The following is a 17,093-nucleotide window of genomic DNA, read 5'->3' as shown; positions in this document are numbered from 1 at the left end:
ACATTTCAGCAAATCCAGCCTCTCTCAGAACTTAGAGAGTGACAGGCAGAAGAGCCCACCCTGCCCCGATCGCAGCTGCGCCAGCCCCCCGTCCGCCCTCGGCCTCAGACAAAGCCGGTGACTCAGTGCAGTCAGACTCACACCTTGCAGGCCTGGGGGAGAGATCGTGAGCCCGAGCTGTAGAGTGCTGCAGTCAGCACGCCTGCTCCAGGAGGCCGGTGCGGAGGAATGGCACCCCAGAGGTGGCTGGCTTTCAGAGGCGGGTAACGTGAGCCCGGCTGGAGGATCGGTGGAGAGAATGAGGGAGTGTGAAAAGCCTCTTACAAGTCCCTCTGTCCCTTAGACGGGTCAGCTGCTCCAGGAAAGGATCTGGGGAAAGGGCCCCCTTAACCACTTGTGTGTTGGCAGCCCTGGAGGGTGGATCTGGCCCGCGACACCTTTTCATGTCTTTCCAGGGAAAGCTCTGTGTTTGTGTATGTAGGTTCCGTGTCAGAGCATGGAGGCAATAGGTTCAAGCCCTGATGGTGTCTTCTGGCAGGCCTGAAAAAATGGTGTCTTCTGATAGGCCAAGGTGACGCTCAGAGCTGTAACTAGAGTGGAGCCTGAGAGGCACCTGTCCCGAGCACCCCACCAAGGGGGTTATATAACTGCCCCAAGTCTCCACCCTAGTTACGGAGGGGGCTGGGAGCCTCCAGAGGAGAACGAGCAGGGCACATGATGTCACCAGTGCCTCCTCCTCCAGAGAGAACATGATGTCACATTATGTCATGTGATATCATGATGTCACTACCCCTGGGCACCAGGGCAGTCTGTCACAGCTCTGATGACCCTGAGCTGGATGGATCAACCGTCCAGCGTGTTTTAAGACAGTTTGGTTTATTTTCAAAGTTACAAGAAGGCAAACAGAAGTATATTTAAAACAATAAAAAAGTGAAACCACTGCCACGGCGGTTATGGTCAAAAAGCAAGCAAGCACCAAATAAAACCACTGTCTCATCGCATAAAAGTGCTTCGAACCCAATGAGTATGAAGAGTGTATGAAGGTGGGGGCCTGGGAATGATCCCCAGGGAAGAAGCACCAGAGCAGCTGTGCCACCACTGAGAAAGCCCTGCTCGCTGGCACCTGTCAATCGAGTGCCCGAGATCAGGGCTTGAGACACTGATAATAACATCTGGGAAGACCCATGTGGGTGGAGGCATCCTTATATTAACCTGTTCCCAGGACTGCCTTTATCTGTACGAGTGCCAGGGATTGTCGTGAACAGGGAATGGTCAGCTCAGGCCTTGGCCAAGGGCCTGCACCTATCAGAAGCCCCTTTCACCAAGCTTGTACCATGGGGTTCTATCCCTTTACCCCGGGGCTCAGCCAATTTTTTGCCCCAATTTTGCAAGAGATGACAACCTTGGGTCATCTCCAGGATCCACTTCAAAAGTCTCAGGTTTTTGGGACGGATCTGACTCAATTCAGCGAGTTTGAATGGTCCAGATGTCTATTGGCATAAACTTACCAGGGCGGGGGGGGGGGAAGCAAATGCTGTCCTAGGCCAGCCAAGCATCAGCATCTGTCTGCAAAACTGTGGTTCCTACTGTGATCTCCATGGAAACCAGGGGGTCTGCCTGGAGACTGGGCCTGGCCCTTCTGCAATCTTTTTTGGAGCACAAAGCCCAGGCCAAATAAATCAACTCTGCTCTCTCCCAATGCCTGCCTTGGAGACGATTTATGGACCCGGTGTGGGGCCCGGCTTGGCTGCTTGATGGATTTCACTTTGGGATTACAGATAGTGTGTCAGCAGCTTTCCTGGGAGAGGGGCTGGAGAGCAAAGAAGACGCCATCATCTCCAGGACTCTGCTGGATTTATGGGAAACGCATGAGCATGGAGAGACCAAAGGCGCAGCCTCTGCTCTCAGCTCCCGCAACTGGGCCCGGGGGTTCGGCAAGCTCTGGCTTCAACCAGAACAGTCCATTTACAGCCTCACAAAGGTTCTTCCTGCACTGCAGACCAATAAGGAGATTCCCAAGGGCAACAAAAGACAAACTTTGCTGGTCCTCTGCGGTGGGACAATGGGAAGGCATACAGAAGGAGTCTTGTATCAAATATAGCCAAATACTGGACATTGTTTCCAGACACGTCAATTGTACTGACTGATCAGGTCCACCCTCAATGTTCTAGTCCAGCAGTTCCCAAAGTTTCTTGTGCCATGATCCACCTAGTCCTAGTGGTGCCAGGGGAGGCCTCTCGGGAGCCTATTCTAGGTCATGCCAGGCCAACAGCCCACTCCACTGACCTCCACAGGCCTTAGAATGGCCCACAGAAGCATCAGGAATCATCTTCTGGTTTTGGGAGGCAAACTGGAAGTTACCTCCAGAAACCCATAAGTTGATTCTGAACGCTTCTGTGGGACATTCTGAGGCCCGCGAAAGTCAATGGAGTGAGTCACTGGCCTGGCTCCACCCAGAAAAGACCTCCAGGGTCCCCTAGTAAGGCTTCGTGTCCCCTTTCCTTCTCCTTCAAAGGGGAGCCCCCACATGAGAAGGAACGAGGGAGGGCATGAAGCCACTGTAGTGAACACTCCCTCCTTCAGGGAGAACCCAGGAGTGACATCACAATATCATGTGGCACTGTGACATCACTGCCCTGTGTGTTATAAATGTCCCCTTCCTCTGAGGAGATGTCAGGAGCTCCCAGTGGCTACCTGGCATCCATAGGATGCAGCTGCAGGCATTTTAGTGCCACTGCAGCTCTGGGTGCCAGGCAGCTCAGGATTGGGTTGCCCAACCTGGAAGATCCATGTTCAAATTTCCACTTAGCCACAATGCTTCCTGGGTGACCTTGAGCAAGTCTCTCTCTCTCTCTCTCTCTCTCTCTCTCTCCTAACCTACCTCACAGGGTTGTTGTGAGGGCCAAAGGAGGCGAAGAACCATGTACATCAACCTTGGAAGAAGCTATGGAGTTTCCTTGGAGGAAGGACAGTGTTAAAAGGTAAAAAGTAAAAACGGCAGGAATTGAACTTGGGATGTCCAACATGCAAAGCAATCGCTACAGGCTCACCCCCCAAAGCCAAGGTATTTTTTTGCCTGTGAATCTTCTGCACTTTCCCAGAGTCCTGCTGGGCCTTTTTCGGAGGCACAGCTCCAGCGGAGTCTCAGGAAGGGACAGAAAATGCTTCAGATTATTGTGGGAGCGTGAGGGCCAGCTACACAAGTCGCTTAATCATTCCCATACAATGCTGTAATCCTTGGATATTATGGTGAGAGGGGAAGAATGGGGTGAGGGAAGAGGGTTTCATCAACAGGGAAATTTAACTTCTTCAGATCCTTTTCGGACTCCCTTTGGGCACAGCAGCTGGAGAAGATAGTTTGGTTTCTGGCAGAACCCTACTAATGTGCCACTGAAATCAATGGGTTTACTTTCCTCAGCTCTCTTATGTTTCATATTGGACTGTAAGCTCCTTGGGGCAAAGTACTGTGATCTGACCTCATATACCTTCTTGCCTGCATGAACATAGGAAGCTGCTGTGCACCCAGAAATGAGTCGTGCTCCAACTTCAGGTGGGAAATGGCGCTGCTGCTGCCATGCCATATTTTTTTTTACAGCTCAAGCCTCCATAGGTTTCCCACTTAGCCACGATGTTTCCTGGGTGACCTTGAGCAAGTCTCAAGATAAAGGGTGATGAGTAAGACCAGGGGTGTCCAAACATTTTGGCAGGAGGGCCACATCATCTCTCTGACACTCTGTCAGGGGCTGGGGGGGGGGGAGGAAGAATTAATTTACATTTAAAATTTGAATAAATTTACATAAATGAATTTATTAGAGATGGAACTTATATGAATGAAAGAAGGTCTTGCAGTAGCTCTATAAAAGGTCTTGCACAAAGCAAGACCAGCTTTTCCTTTGCTGCCACTGCTGCATCACAGAAGTGAAACAGCAAGTAGTGGAGGGAGCCCTCATCCCACTGCTCAGGTGAGAGGTTGAACAGTCGTTCTCACACTGAGAGCAGTTACGTCAGGCCAGCATGGGCTCCAGCAAGTCTCCGGAGGGCCAGAGGTTAATTGGAGGCTCCCTGTGGGTCGAATTGGGAGCCCCTGAGGGCCACAAGTGGCCCCCAGGCCAGGGTTTGGGTACCCCTGAGCATGACTAAGGGTGATGCATGAGGTAGATCCTGCCAGAGACTTTGACCTTTGGGGGTTGCTTTGCCCAAACTTTCCAGTCATCCATGAGCCCCTGTCTTCCACCCACCTGCCTTCCTTCCCCTGCCACAGCACACCTCTGCCTTGCCTCAATTTCTTTCACACGCTCTGTCTTTCAGAACTGAGCACATGCTGGTGTCATGCCACTCACTGCCCTGCCTCTCCTTCCAATTGACTTACAAAGGGACAAAATGCTGTTTGGCCGCCATTGAGTGCGAAACCGGACCAAACTGACTTCTCACTCTTGCTTGCTGGGGGTCTGAAGGGGGTCTCATGTTATGAGCCGTGGTCTCAGGTGGGTTCCAGCTCTTGATGACTTGAAGACTATCAGTGTCCACTGACTGGCAGTAGAACTCCAGCAGGAACATGAATTCATGAGGCCAACTGAAGCAGTCACCACAGGCACCAGATTGGTGGGGAGTGCCCATCTCTGTCTGGCCACCTGCCTTCACTATTCCTCTTCAAGAAGGGAGAAGAGAGGAAGTGGGAATGTGGGGGGGGGGGGTGCCAAGCTAAAGAAAGGGAGACTGGGAGAAGTAGAGGCCAGTATATGTGCCTTGCTGTCTCAGACATCAGGAGATCTTGGGCTAGCCCTTTCTATACGGACCTCTCTTCTCATTTTGAGATGGGCTTTAAAAACCTTTTTTTTAAAATTCAAGCCGTTCAACAACATATCCGTTTTATGCTGCTCTAAGTTGGTATATTGATTTATTCCATTGATTATCATGGATGGGATGGTCTTGCTTCCAATCCTTGATAAATGGAGCAGGGATGAAGGTAGAATTTGGTACTGGGGAAGAGATTTTCCTTTGCCACAAGTCTGTCTGAGACAAAAAAACCAAGAACAAGCTGGAGAAGCAGGGTCATTTGGGGCAAGCCAGAAGCCTTATCTACGTGAAGATGTCCTCCCAGTTGTATCCCAGGCAGTACAAATCAACACCAGGGGAAAGAAGTTTCACTGTCCTGGCATCTGCCCAGCTCAGTGTGGTTTGGGGTGGATGCTGGGAATTCTTTTTTATCTGTCACCATCTTCCAGCCCAGAACTGCAGTCCTGGACACGGACACACACTCCTTGCTTGGCAGCTGTTCCTGTGAAACTGGATCAAAACTGGTTTAAGTGTGCAGTACAGGCGTACTCCTACATTGTTGCACTTCCCCCTCTTCAGTAATCAGTGGCCAGGTTCAAGGCCAGCATGACTGCTCGCAGCCATCCATTTCTGCCTTCAGAGGCTAGATGGCACTATGCACCAGGCAGTTGAACCATCAAGGTTTCGCCTCCGACTCTGTTCCACCCTACCGTCAAACCTCTGAAATGCATTCAGTTCTGCGAACGTCTATGCACCCCCGTCTGTATCTGGGACACGTATCTTCAGGACTGGCAGGTCATACACTGGGCGCCATCTGCCGAAGTTTGCCACTCATAGTGGTGGAAGATGCTATTTTTTTTTAATCAAAATACCCGCATGCCTCAAAAACAGCCCTCCTTTTTCTGTCCAGACATCATCAACACTACAAGTGGAACAGAAAGCTGTGGAAGGACTGACTGGTTGGCCTTCATCTTGTGGCTGAGGGGCAGAACTGCAGTCAGCTAAGCTACCTTGGAGAGGACGAAAAGGGAGCCAGATGAAATTCAAACTCAAGAATAAGATAGATCCTCTATGAATCATGTTGGACCAGGAGGTGTGGCTCATGTGCAGGCCTAATGTGCTCAGGGCTCTTGATGCCTGCATGCAAATAGTTGTGCCATTAATGCTACATGCATTGTTTATTTATTATTTATTTAACTCCTAAGAGGCCTTAAATACAGCTCATATTCTGTTAAAACGTAATCAAAACATGATAAAACAATAAAAGGCAACAGAGATAAGCGCATGAGGAAGCACATACAATTTTTTTTAAACTGACATTGAGTTTTTTTTTTAATATTTCAAAACTATTTTTGTTTTTTGTTAACTGAAATAAGTGGTTAAACACCAGAACCCTGAAATTATATCTACTAGGTAATCTGAGATTAACCAAGCCCACCCCAAACGCCACCCCTATAAGCAAAATCTTTGTTGAAGATGGACGGATTCTTCAAAGGGTTCGTTGAAGGCCCCATGTTGGAATTCCGTCAACTTTCCTATGATGCAAAAATTTTGCACCTTTCCTAGCCAATAGCCATCCAGAATTTGTAATTCGGGTTCATATTTTGAGAAGCCAGGCTTCCAACAGCTTAGAAGGCAGACAGAAAACTCAGGAGGTCAGGACCACGGACGGTTCCGAGTCTGGGCCAAGCACAAAGAGCAAGGCAGGCTTGAATGTTGCTCCAACAGCAGCATGACGCATCCTGAAGATTTAAGTGGTTGCTCAGAAATGCTTCAACACCCCTTCCCCTGAGAAGCCTGCTGTTGCTGAAAAGTTCTCACCTGGTTCAGTAGCCAATCACTCCAGTGCCCTGGAAGGGAACATACTCTTCAGGTGAGCCTTTGCAGTCAAGAGGAGGTAGGCAGAGCATGAGACCAGTTGCAGTGGTGGCCTCAAGCAGCAGGTTGGTGGGAAGCACTCATCTCTCTTGGCCTACTTGCCACCATTACTCCTCCTCCTTCTTCCCAGATTGGAAAAGGAAGAAGACAGAGAGAAAGAGGACGTGCAGAGGGGAGGAAACTGCTGAGCAAGAACACTGGAGAGTGGGACAAGTTGAGCCTGGCACGTCATCCAGTAAGAGAGACAGTATTTGCCATGCCACTTCAGGAGTCAGGAGGTCTTGGGCCTGCCCTATGACATTGTAGCATGATTATATGGTGATTTTATTCCCAACTCTCCTTTTCTAGTATATCTTTTGCAAAATTGAATTGTAAAAAAGAAAGTAAAAAAAAGAAAGCTCAGAGAAATTTGATTGGAAGCAAGTTTCTGGATTCCTCCCAAGGAGAAACTGTTCAGGATTTTCAGGGGGAGCCGAATGAGTTTGTATAAGACAAAGCAATTTTATCAGACATTTCTGCACATTGCAGGGCAGTTCCGGGTAGATGGGATTTGTTAGCCTGGGAAGGCAGCTCATTTGAGAGAAGGAAAACTCTGATCCCAAACCTCCACTGCCTTGTGGCTACATCCAGTTATGGAAAAGGCTTCAGGAGTCAACCTCGAGGCAAAATCAGGAGCCGGAGTCCCTGAGGCAGTTCATGGCTGAATGCAGTCACGTTCTGGCAACTTCTGTGACGCCGCTGGAACCAACCGTATTGGCCTCTGCCTTTCCATTGGACCATTTCAGCGACGTGGAGAGGGGGGATTTGCTGCATGGGTAACAGCCTATCCTCCATACCTACTTTACCCAGGCTTTGCGCACTGGAGAGGACACTGTTCCAGAACCACCATTCAGAGCTCGATACCGTGGTCTTCCAAGACTGAAGGATGCCAACTAGAGCAGTTATTCTACATGGGTACCATGGATGACCCATAAGCCTCATCAGTCTCACTGTTAGATAATGATGAAGGTTTTCAAGCAGAGGATGGAAGTCCACCTGTAAGGGATGCTGTAACAGTTCCCTGCAATAAACAGGAGGTTGGACAAGATGACCTCCACATTGATTTCCACCTCTCACATTCCAAGAACCCGGAATTGACTTTAGAAAGGGTATTTTTGGTGCTGACCTAGAATCAAAGAATGACAGAGTTAGAAGGTCCCTATTCCCTGTCCAATCCTGTCCATAGCTGCAACCGGTGGCTTAAAGATCAACAACGGAGAGTTTACCACCTTCCAAGTCAGATCTTTCCACTACCAGTTCATGCCATCAAGACGTTCTTTCATTTTCCTTATTGTATTTTAAACCAATTTGTCCTTGTCCTACCCTCCAGATGAAGGGTGTCAAATTCATTTCATACAGAGGGCTGAAGTTAGCATTCATGGTGCCTGCCAAGGGCCGGAAATGACACTGTTAAGCAGGAAGTGACATCATTAAGCAGATGATTGCCAGAAATAAGCACTTGGTTCTCACATAGAAACTCATTAGCTGCAAATGACAGAAGAGAAAATGTGCAAATCTTGTTCATATTTTCAAGAAATGAGGGAGACCAATTATCAAGCTGGGAGAGCCCAATTATAAAGGGGACTGGAGAAAATGCTTCTGGGGGCCACATTCAGCCCATGGGCCTTAAATTACTCCCTTGCTCCAGACCAACCAAGAACAAATCCACTCCCTCTTCCCCATGTCAGCCTCTTCCCCACTCTCTCTTCCCCATGTCCATGTCCAACCGAGAACAAATTCATTCCCTCTTTCCCATGTCAAACATGATTTACTTCTATCATGTCCCCTCCAAACCTTCTCTTCCACTAAACATGCCCACCTCCTTCAACCTGTCTTCAAAGGACATGGTCTCCCAACCCCTCACTATCCTAGTTGCACTCCTTTGGACCTGCTCCAGTTTGCCAACCTATCTCTGGTGAAAGTTTTTTCACTAGATTTTTATATAATGGTCCCCAAGAATCTGCTGTGGCTGGAAGAGGCCATTTTTGCTACAAGATTATCCTGCTGATTCCTCCAGGTCATCTGTTCCTCCCTCATCAAACCAAGCAATGGTTTGGTACCTGGCCAATGTACTCCCTTGAAGGGGTCAAAGCCACACCCCTGATGGTGAACCTGAAGCAAAAAAAAAAGTTGTCTAAGGTCTCCTTGAGTTATCAGAAAAGCACAAAAGGTATCTTGCATCTGGGGGTATTAAAATGGGGGTGTTAAAAAAATTTGTGCCCCCAGTTGCCAGATGCCACATGGGTCCTTGCCAGCAGCCAAGCAAGGAATCTCATGGCACCTTAAAGACTAGCAAATTCATTTCAGCAGACGTGATCAGGGACAATGGTCCATTTGGTCAGAGATACGTCACCTAGGTGAAATGAGGCATAGAGGAAGACCAAACAAAACTGAAACCAAGGGTGTCAGATGTTGGACATGAAAGCAGCCTAGTTAAGGGACAAGATTAAAGATGCGGGATAAGCACCGCAATAATTCACAACTGGAAAGAAACTGGATGAAAGCTACTGTACAAAGTGAAAACGATCTCATCAAGAAGGAGGTCATCACTTCTTTGGGCGTGAAAAGATACGTTTCACTGCAGACATGTTTGGGGTTTTTTTTTCAGTGACTTTTGATGCATGTTGGTTCCAAGTCAGTGGGGATCCTCAGTTAGTTCCAGATTCATGGGGGCCCTTGGCCAAGTGCCATTGTGGTTCCACCTTAGCAAAGCCACCAAGCAGTGATGTTGGCAACAGCCATCTTTGTTTGAGCATAGCACAATGTGCCTGTCCCCGTCATTTTAAGACCATAAGAAGACAAGAACTGGCCAGCTGGATCAGGCCAAGAGCCTATTCAGTCCAGCTTCCTGTTTCTCACAGTGGTGCATCAGATGCCCCAGGGGGCACACAAGATACCTGCACCTTGTTGCCACTTCCTTGCATCTGGCATTTGGAGACAGGCTACCTCTGAAACCCAAAGGTTGCATACAGTCATCATGGACTTTTCCTTCCATCGATCTATCGAACCCTTTTATAGAAGGCCTCTAAGCCTGGTACCATCACCACATCCTATGGCAAGGTATTTCACAGATGAATTGTGCATATTTTGTCAGTAGATGCCATGATGGTGATTGGCAATTTGCATAAAGATAGCAGGTGCCAATATCATGGCAACTGAAGAATACTTGCTAAAAGTTAGCCCCCACAAAGCTATCAGTGAGGGCAGCTGTACCTTGAAAATGATGCCAGGAGCAGTGGCTCAGGACACTTCTTGGCAACCACAGTCAATGGTTGCCGTCCTTTTTCGACAAAGGAGAGCAACAAGCCCTTTGATGGTCCTGGCCCTCCAGCCACAGCCCCAGTTGTCGCCCTGATGCCAGCCCTGTTTCCCAATCACCATTGTATTCCCACAATGCCCTGCTCAGAATGGTTTTCTGCAACTAATTATGTAGATCAGTGTCTTTCAAACTGTGAATCAGGACCCATTTGGTGGGTCAGGACCTGATTTCTGGTGTGTCTAACAAAGCCTCCAATGAAAACATAAGGGATGGAAAGATCTAGCTGTCTCAAGCCCTGTCATTCCCAAACTATGAGCCATGGCTCTCTGGGGAGCCACAGAAACCAGCCATGGGAGCCAAGGAATCTTCATGAAAATTCCACTGCCCCTATATATTATATAGGATTATAGCCCTAACGGGGAGTCTTGGCCAATAGCCCAGTAGGTCAGGGGAGCTGCCTGTCCAAAAGGTTTGGGAACCATTGCCAGAGTCTATTCAAAAATCAGATAGCTGCTAAGTGCCCTGCAAAGAATTGGCTTCCTGCAGTTTGCAAGGTAGATGCCAGCAGCTTAGCTCCTGCAGTTTGCAAGCTTGTATAAATATAGGGAGATAAATGTTTGGGAGTCTTTTCTCTTTTACCCTGCACATGCCTGATCTTGTCTGAACTTGGAAGCTAAGCAGGGTCAGGCCTGGTTAGTACTTGGATGGGAGACCACCTGGGAATATCAGGTGCTGTAGGCTTATATCATAGTCTTTCGAGACTGAAGGTTGCCAACCATTTCTCTAGTATGTTCCCCCCCCCCCAAGTCCATCAATGACAGATAGTGGGGGCAAGTGAAGGCTGAATCACAGAACTAAGCCCCTAAAGAAACCATTTTCAATCACTGTGCCGTGGCACACTGGTGTTCCGCGAGTGGTCCACAGGTGTGCCACAGGAATTTGGGGGAAGGTCATTTAATAGTAGGGCCAATAGGAGATGTGAGCCCCCCCACCCCACTGGCAGCAAGGCTTGTCAATTGTCAAAAAACTGATGGTGTGCCATGACCATTTTAGTGCCTTGTCAGTGTGCCCTGAGATGGAAAAGGTTGAAAATCACTGCCCTAAATTCTTAAGTCCATTCATTAAGTTCACTGCCCTAAATTCTTAAGTCCTGCCTCATTATGAGAAATGGATCGAGTTGTTGTTGTTGTTTGCAAATGAATGAATAAAATATTATTTGTACATAAATAAGTAAAAATAATAACTTCCTAGATCACCTTTTTTTTTAAAGTCTTGTAAGGCTAGGTGGGTCCCAATGAAGGGATATTTTATTAACAGTGGGTCCCGCTGCTAAAATGTTTGAGAACCACTGCTGTTGATGCAGAAGGGACAGCTCTGGGTCTCGTGGTTGTCGGGCAGTGAAACTTAAACAAGACGAGACCATCGGCAACCGTCTCCGTCGGTTTCGGAGTACGATAGCAAAGCCCTGGGACACGCAAGGGGGAGAGAAAACTCTCTCGATTCCAACTCATATTCAGTCATGCCACGTGCCGGGGCCACTGGGGGTTCGTTTGCTTTCCAAACGTCTAATTCAGTTTAGGTTCATGCTAAAACACTCTGAAGTGCTTTCGTGTGTTTTTTTTCTGCTTCTTTAAAAAAAATTATTTGTACAAATGCTCAAACTTTCCTGCCGCAAATTATTCTTGGCCGGTGTACAAGGAGAAAAGCTGCCTATAGACTCTTCAAAAAAACCAAAAAAAATGGAGAGAGGTGGCTCCAAAACGATTTCATTTGCCCGAGATTCCACCCCGTTCCCTTCCCCTCTCCCTGCACTTTCCATCCTTCGACGTAACACGAGTTCAAGGGGCCTCGTCTCCGTCTCTGTACGAGGCAAGATGCACTTAGTGGCTCGGGGCCAACTCCACCTGCCTTTTCCACCGGCACGAGGCTGGATTGCACAGACCTAATGGGCAGCTTTGTGGTCTTTTGGTTGACTTTCTTGCAGGGAGCCAGTCAAAGAGGAAGGACCATCCAATCAGGCACCAGCACAGCCAGAAGTTCTTATTTAGAACTTTTCCTCCTCCAAAGATGGGGCGACAGGAGGCTCTAGCTGGGGGGAACATTTCACAAAAGTGACCCATGATTAGCGTTTTCACCTTATTGCAGGGCTGGCCCGTCCCTGAAGCCAACTGAAGCACTTGTCTCAGGCAGCAGGCTGGTGGGAACTGCCCATCTCTGTCCACCTACTTGCTTCTGTTGCCCATCCTCCTTCTTTCACACCCTGGTTTGGAAAAGGAAGAAGAGTACAGTGAGGAAGGAGGAGAGTGCTGAGCTAGAACACTGGGAAGTGGGATGAGCAGAGGAGCACATCTTTGAGTAAAAAGCGGCAGCATTTGGCATGCTGCATCAGATGTCAGGAGGTCTTGGCCCAGCACAGCCTTCTGTACTGAGACAGTGGCAACAGCAATGATTACAGGTCATTCTGAAGGGGCTAGGGAGAAAAACGGCTGCCGTCTGTGCCCCCCCCCACTTCAAAACACCAGCCCCCATTTTTCACCCCCAGCCCTAACACTTAGCATTTGGGTCTGCCTGCCTGAGTCGGGCCGTTATTTTATCACAATCTGTTTTATTGACACCAACTGGCAAGCGCTCAGGAGGACTTCAAGCAGGGATCATTCCCAGGCCTATATGGAGAACTCGGGCAAACAAATGGCCTTTGCCCCCATTTAAACAGGCATTACAGAAGCAAGTTGCGCAACAGCCCTTTAAGGTAGGCCTACCCTCCCAGTATTAGCAAACATGTCCCAAAGGCCAGAGAGAGAAGTGAGAAAAGAACATCAGAAGAGCCCTGCTGGATCAGGCCAAAGGCTCACCAGATGCCTTGGGGACAAAAAGAGACCCAGTGGCAATTATGGTCACTGTGACGCCTGGGGCCAGGACCACAAAATGCTGTCCCCCCCACAGGTCACATCTGGAGGCCTTCTGAGGGCCAGAGGCACCGCATGTGGCCTCTCCAGCCCTCAGAAGGCCTTCTAAAGCTCCAGAAGACCTGAAAATGTCTTTTAAGTCCCTCCAGATGCCTTAGAAGACCTTCTGAGGGTGGGAATGGCTGTGCAGAACCTCTCTGGCCCTCGGAACATCTCCAGATGGGAAGACAGTGGGCGTGGGCAGCCCTGGGGGTGGAAGGTGGGGGGCACTGGCACCCATCCAGCCATGCCACCTGGGAGCACTTGCATCCATGGAACCCCCTAGGTATGCTACTGAACAGATCTGTGCAAAGAGAGGAACATTCAGCAGAACACTCCAGGAGGGGCCGTGGGGGGGGGCCTGTCACCGTGGGTGGCTTCACATGCCTCGTTTGGCTAACGTGATTGATCCTCTTGGGATTTCAAGAAACAGCAGAAGGTTCAGACAGTTTCACACTGGAGGAGTAGGTTCGAGTCAGGAGGAACATCAAAAGAGCTCCAGGAAGCAGGCAGTGCCCTGAGTTCAAGCAAGCCCTGTAATAGATCCCATCCTCCCGTCCACCGGTCTGGTTGCGATGAGGTCCTCCCAGACAAGACAGAGTAATTGAGATCAAAAGAAGAGGCAGGGCTATAAATCAGGAGACTAGCCTCTCCCCAGCACAGGGATCCTCCCCCTCTCAGAGACACACATGGGGAGATTTGGATCTCTCTGGAGCCAGCTGCGGGCCATATTGGAAAGGGTGTTGTTTTATTTCCCCTTTACAGAATGCAACAGTAGATTGTGCATTGCATCCTTTGTTGCCTTTCTAGGTCACCTTTCTTCTATGAAATGAATGGTGGCTCGGGGAGCGTCCATGACCTGGAGGTCCCAGGTTTAATCTACTCCACCAGGTAGGGCTGGGACAGACTCTCTGAAAACTTAGAGAGTGACCATCAGTCTGAGTTGATAATATTGATCTAGAACCCTGTGGTTCCCAGCCTGTGGTCCGGGGACCACAGGTGGTCCGTGAGACCCTGAGAAGTGGTCCACGAGGTCTGAGGGGGAAAAAAGATGATGACTCAGCAAGATGCTTCTCCATGGACCACCAGAGAAGGCGGAGAATGGACCCTCTGAAGCTTGCATTTCCATTGTCTCACCGAGTGGTCCCCCATGGGCTATCAAATTGAACTGTATTTTTTGTGTGTGGTGGGGATGGAGGGGGTTGCATGAGGTCCATGACAATTCCAATGTTTGCCTCAGTCGTCCACAGGCTCCTAAAGGTTGGGAACCACTGATCTAGATGGACTGATTCAGCAAAAGGCAGTTCCCTTTGATCATGGCATTCTCAGGCAGTTTACCCCCTATGTCCTGACCAGACCTACATAAATTTCTGCAAGCTGGCTTCCTCTTAGAGGTGTGTAAGGTCAAGCTAAGAGGAAAGATCTGGTCTGCAAGAACTTGCAGTCTGGTCCTCCAACTGCTGTCTAACATGGCTAAACACAGAAACTTAGAATACTAACATTGGGAGGGACTTTCAATGTCATTTAGTCCATGCTCAGCATAGGCAATTACAGTATTAGGAATTCTTCCTCAGGTCTAGTCTAAATCTACATTCCTGTTGTTTCAACCCATTGGTTCTACCTCTGCTCTCAGGAGTCATAGAGGGTAAGTCCTTTCCATCTTCTGCACAGCAGCCCATCAGATGCTTGATGATGGCTCTCATATCTCCCTTTATGGCCCAATCTTATAGAAGGGCAGCACTGACGAAATATAAATTCTACCTGCACTGGCTGCCACAGAAGTGCTGTAAAGCTATAATAACAATGATTTCAGATTATTTATATATCACTTTTCAACAAGTAGTTCACAAAGCAGTTTACACAGCTACATAAATGTCTGCCTATATATAGCAGTGTAGCTAAGAGGGGGGCCAGAGGGATCCATTGCCCTGGGCGCCATGCCTTGAAGGGGTGTCAATGGGGTGCTTGTTGGAGTTCTTTTGAGGCCTGGGGAGGCCGCAGGCAACCTCCCAAGCCTCAGAAGGGCTCCTGGAGGCCTTAGAAAGGTATTTCCTGGAAATGCCTTTCTAAGGTCTCCAGGAGGCCTTCTGAGGCTGGGGGAGTGTTTACGGGGCATGGGGGAGGGTGTTAAAATATTTATGGGCCTCAGTTGCCAGATTCCCTAGCTACACCACTGCCAATCTAGAGTGTCCCTGAGAAAGTTCAGTGGTCTCATTATTCTTAATATTAATATTAATAATATTTATATACTGCTTTGCAACAAAAAGTCATTTACAAGGCAATTGAAATAGCAAAAGAAATGGTGGCCTGCCCGCAAAGACCTTACAATCTAAGAAAAAGATGCAGAAGAGACACCAGCAACAGTCACTGGAAAAGATGCCAGTCTGGGGTGGAAAAGGACATTTGCTCTCTTGCTGCTCAACGGAAGAGGGCACCACTTTAGAAGGTGCCTCTTGGCCAACCCACCAGGGGTGTCTGGTTCTTTTTTTCAGCGCGCCTGCAGAATTCCAACATTTGCACATCCCTGTCCAAGCAGTGGACACATTGGCAGGAGGGATGATGAGCGCACAGCATGGAAGATTGGCTGAAAGCTGCGCATACCGAAGTTCAGGCTTCATGGCCAGAGAGAGTCCTACAGGGCTGTGGGGAGTGGGGGGGAGAGAAGCAGAGCTGGTTTGACCTCTGCTTGTCTCCACAGAGCAGGAGAAGGAGGGGGGCAGCTGGATCTGGAGGTGTTTCCCGGGCATTGAGCCACCAGGCCCTCCCTTGGGAGCTGTAACTCCAGCTCGGCCTGCATCCTGCTGTCAGGCCCAGTGCCCAGAGCTTGTTTTTGCAGGTGCTGTGTCTGCCTTCCCCGCCCCCTCCAACGTGTCCCTGTCCCCATGGCGGTGCCCCCTTTCCCTGCTCTCCATCCTCTCGAGTAGGTGCCTACCAAATCCCCACTTAGAGAAGAATGTGCCCCACACTTGGCAGAGAGTCCCGCTGAGTGATTTCTCTCCCCTCCAGTCGGGGGGGGGGGCACCAGTGAGAGGATAAAGTCTGACTTCCTATTTTGGCTGCAGAATGGCCTCCAGATTTGCCAAGAGCCCATCTAGTCCAGCTTCCTGCATCTCACAGTGGCCCACCAGATCCCTCTGGGAGCACATAAGACCACAAGATCCCTGTCTCCTGTTGCCTGTCCCTCGCATCTGGCATTCGGAGGTAGGCGACTTCTGAAACCTGGAGCTTGCGTACAGTCATTGTGACTTGTAACCTGTGAAGGCCCTTTCCTCCATCCTGTCCAATCCCCTTTTCGGGGCATCTGGGGCAGGTACCATTACAATAGCCTGTGGCAAGGAGTTCCACCTGGAGAAGGTTTTCAGGACATCACCACTGAAAAAAGAGCTTTGTTGTCAGGAATGTCTTTGTTTGAGACACCATCAGTTTAGGTCAGTGGTTCTCAAGCATTTTGACTGGTGGCTTCCTTGACTTACTGGGCCATGGCTTACTTACATGGCTTCCCATTAGGACTACAATGCTATACATCAGTGTTTCTCAAACTGTGGGTCGGGACCCAGTAGGTGGGTTGCGAGCCAATTTCAGGTCGGTCCCCATCCATTTCAATATCTTATTTTTAATATATTAGACTTGATGCTCCCATGATATGTGGCTGCATTCGGGGAAATGTTACAGACCTGTACTTTTAACAAAGTACTACGTATATTGTTTTATCAATGATAGTCAATGGGATTTATCTTGGGTAAGTGTAGGTAGGATTGCAGCCTAGGATGGTTGAAAATTTTCCTGCTTGATTATGTCACTTCCGGTGGGTCCTGACAGATTCTCATTCTAAAAAGTGGGTCCTGGTGCTAAATGTGTGAGAACCACTGCTATACATTGTATAGGGTGGTGGGTTTTTCGCAAGGATTCAGCAGCTGCCCGGGCTGGTTTCCGTGGCTCCCAGGGGAGCCATGGCTCACAATTCGGGAACCACTGGTCTAGGTGGACCATATTGAGCTAGATGGTCCAATAATCTAGGAGAAGACGACCTCTTGGATGGAAGAATGGTAGAGAACTGAAGGCGCTGGAGAGATCACAGGAAATATTTACATGGGAAGCAACTCTCTGGGATTTTACCCACAGATGTCAGAGGTCGCACAGGACTTTCTGAATGCGGGTCTAACATTGGAGTGAGCCCTTCTGCATCTGTCCAACTT

The sequence above is a fragment of the Tiliqua scincoides genome, chromosome 9, assembly GCF_035046505.1.
Source record: "Tiliqua scincoides isolate rTilSci1 chromosome 9, rTilSci1.hap2, whole genome shotgun sequence".
In the NCBI taxonomy this organism is placed as follows: Eukaryota; Metazoa; Chordata; class Lepidosauria; order Squamata; family Scincidae; genus Tiliqua; species Tiliqua scincoides.
The sequence above is the reverse complement of the archived record's forward strand: the minus strand, read 5'-3'. Positions refer to the sequence as shown.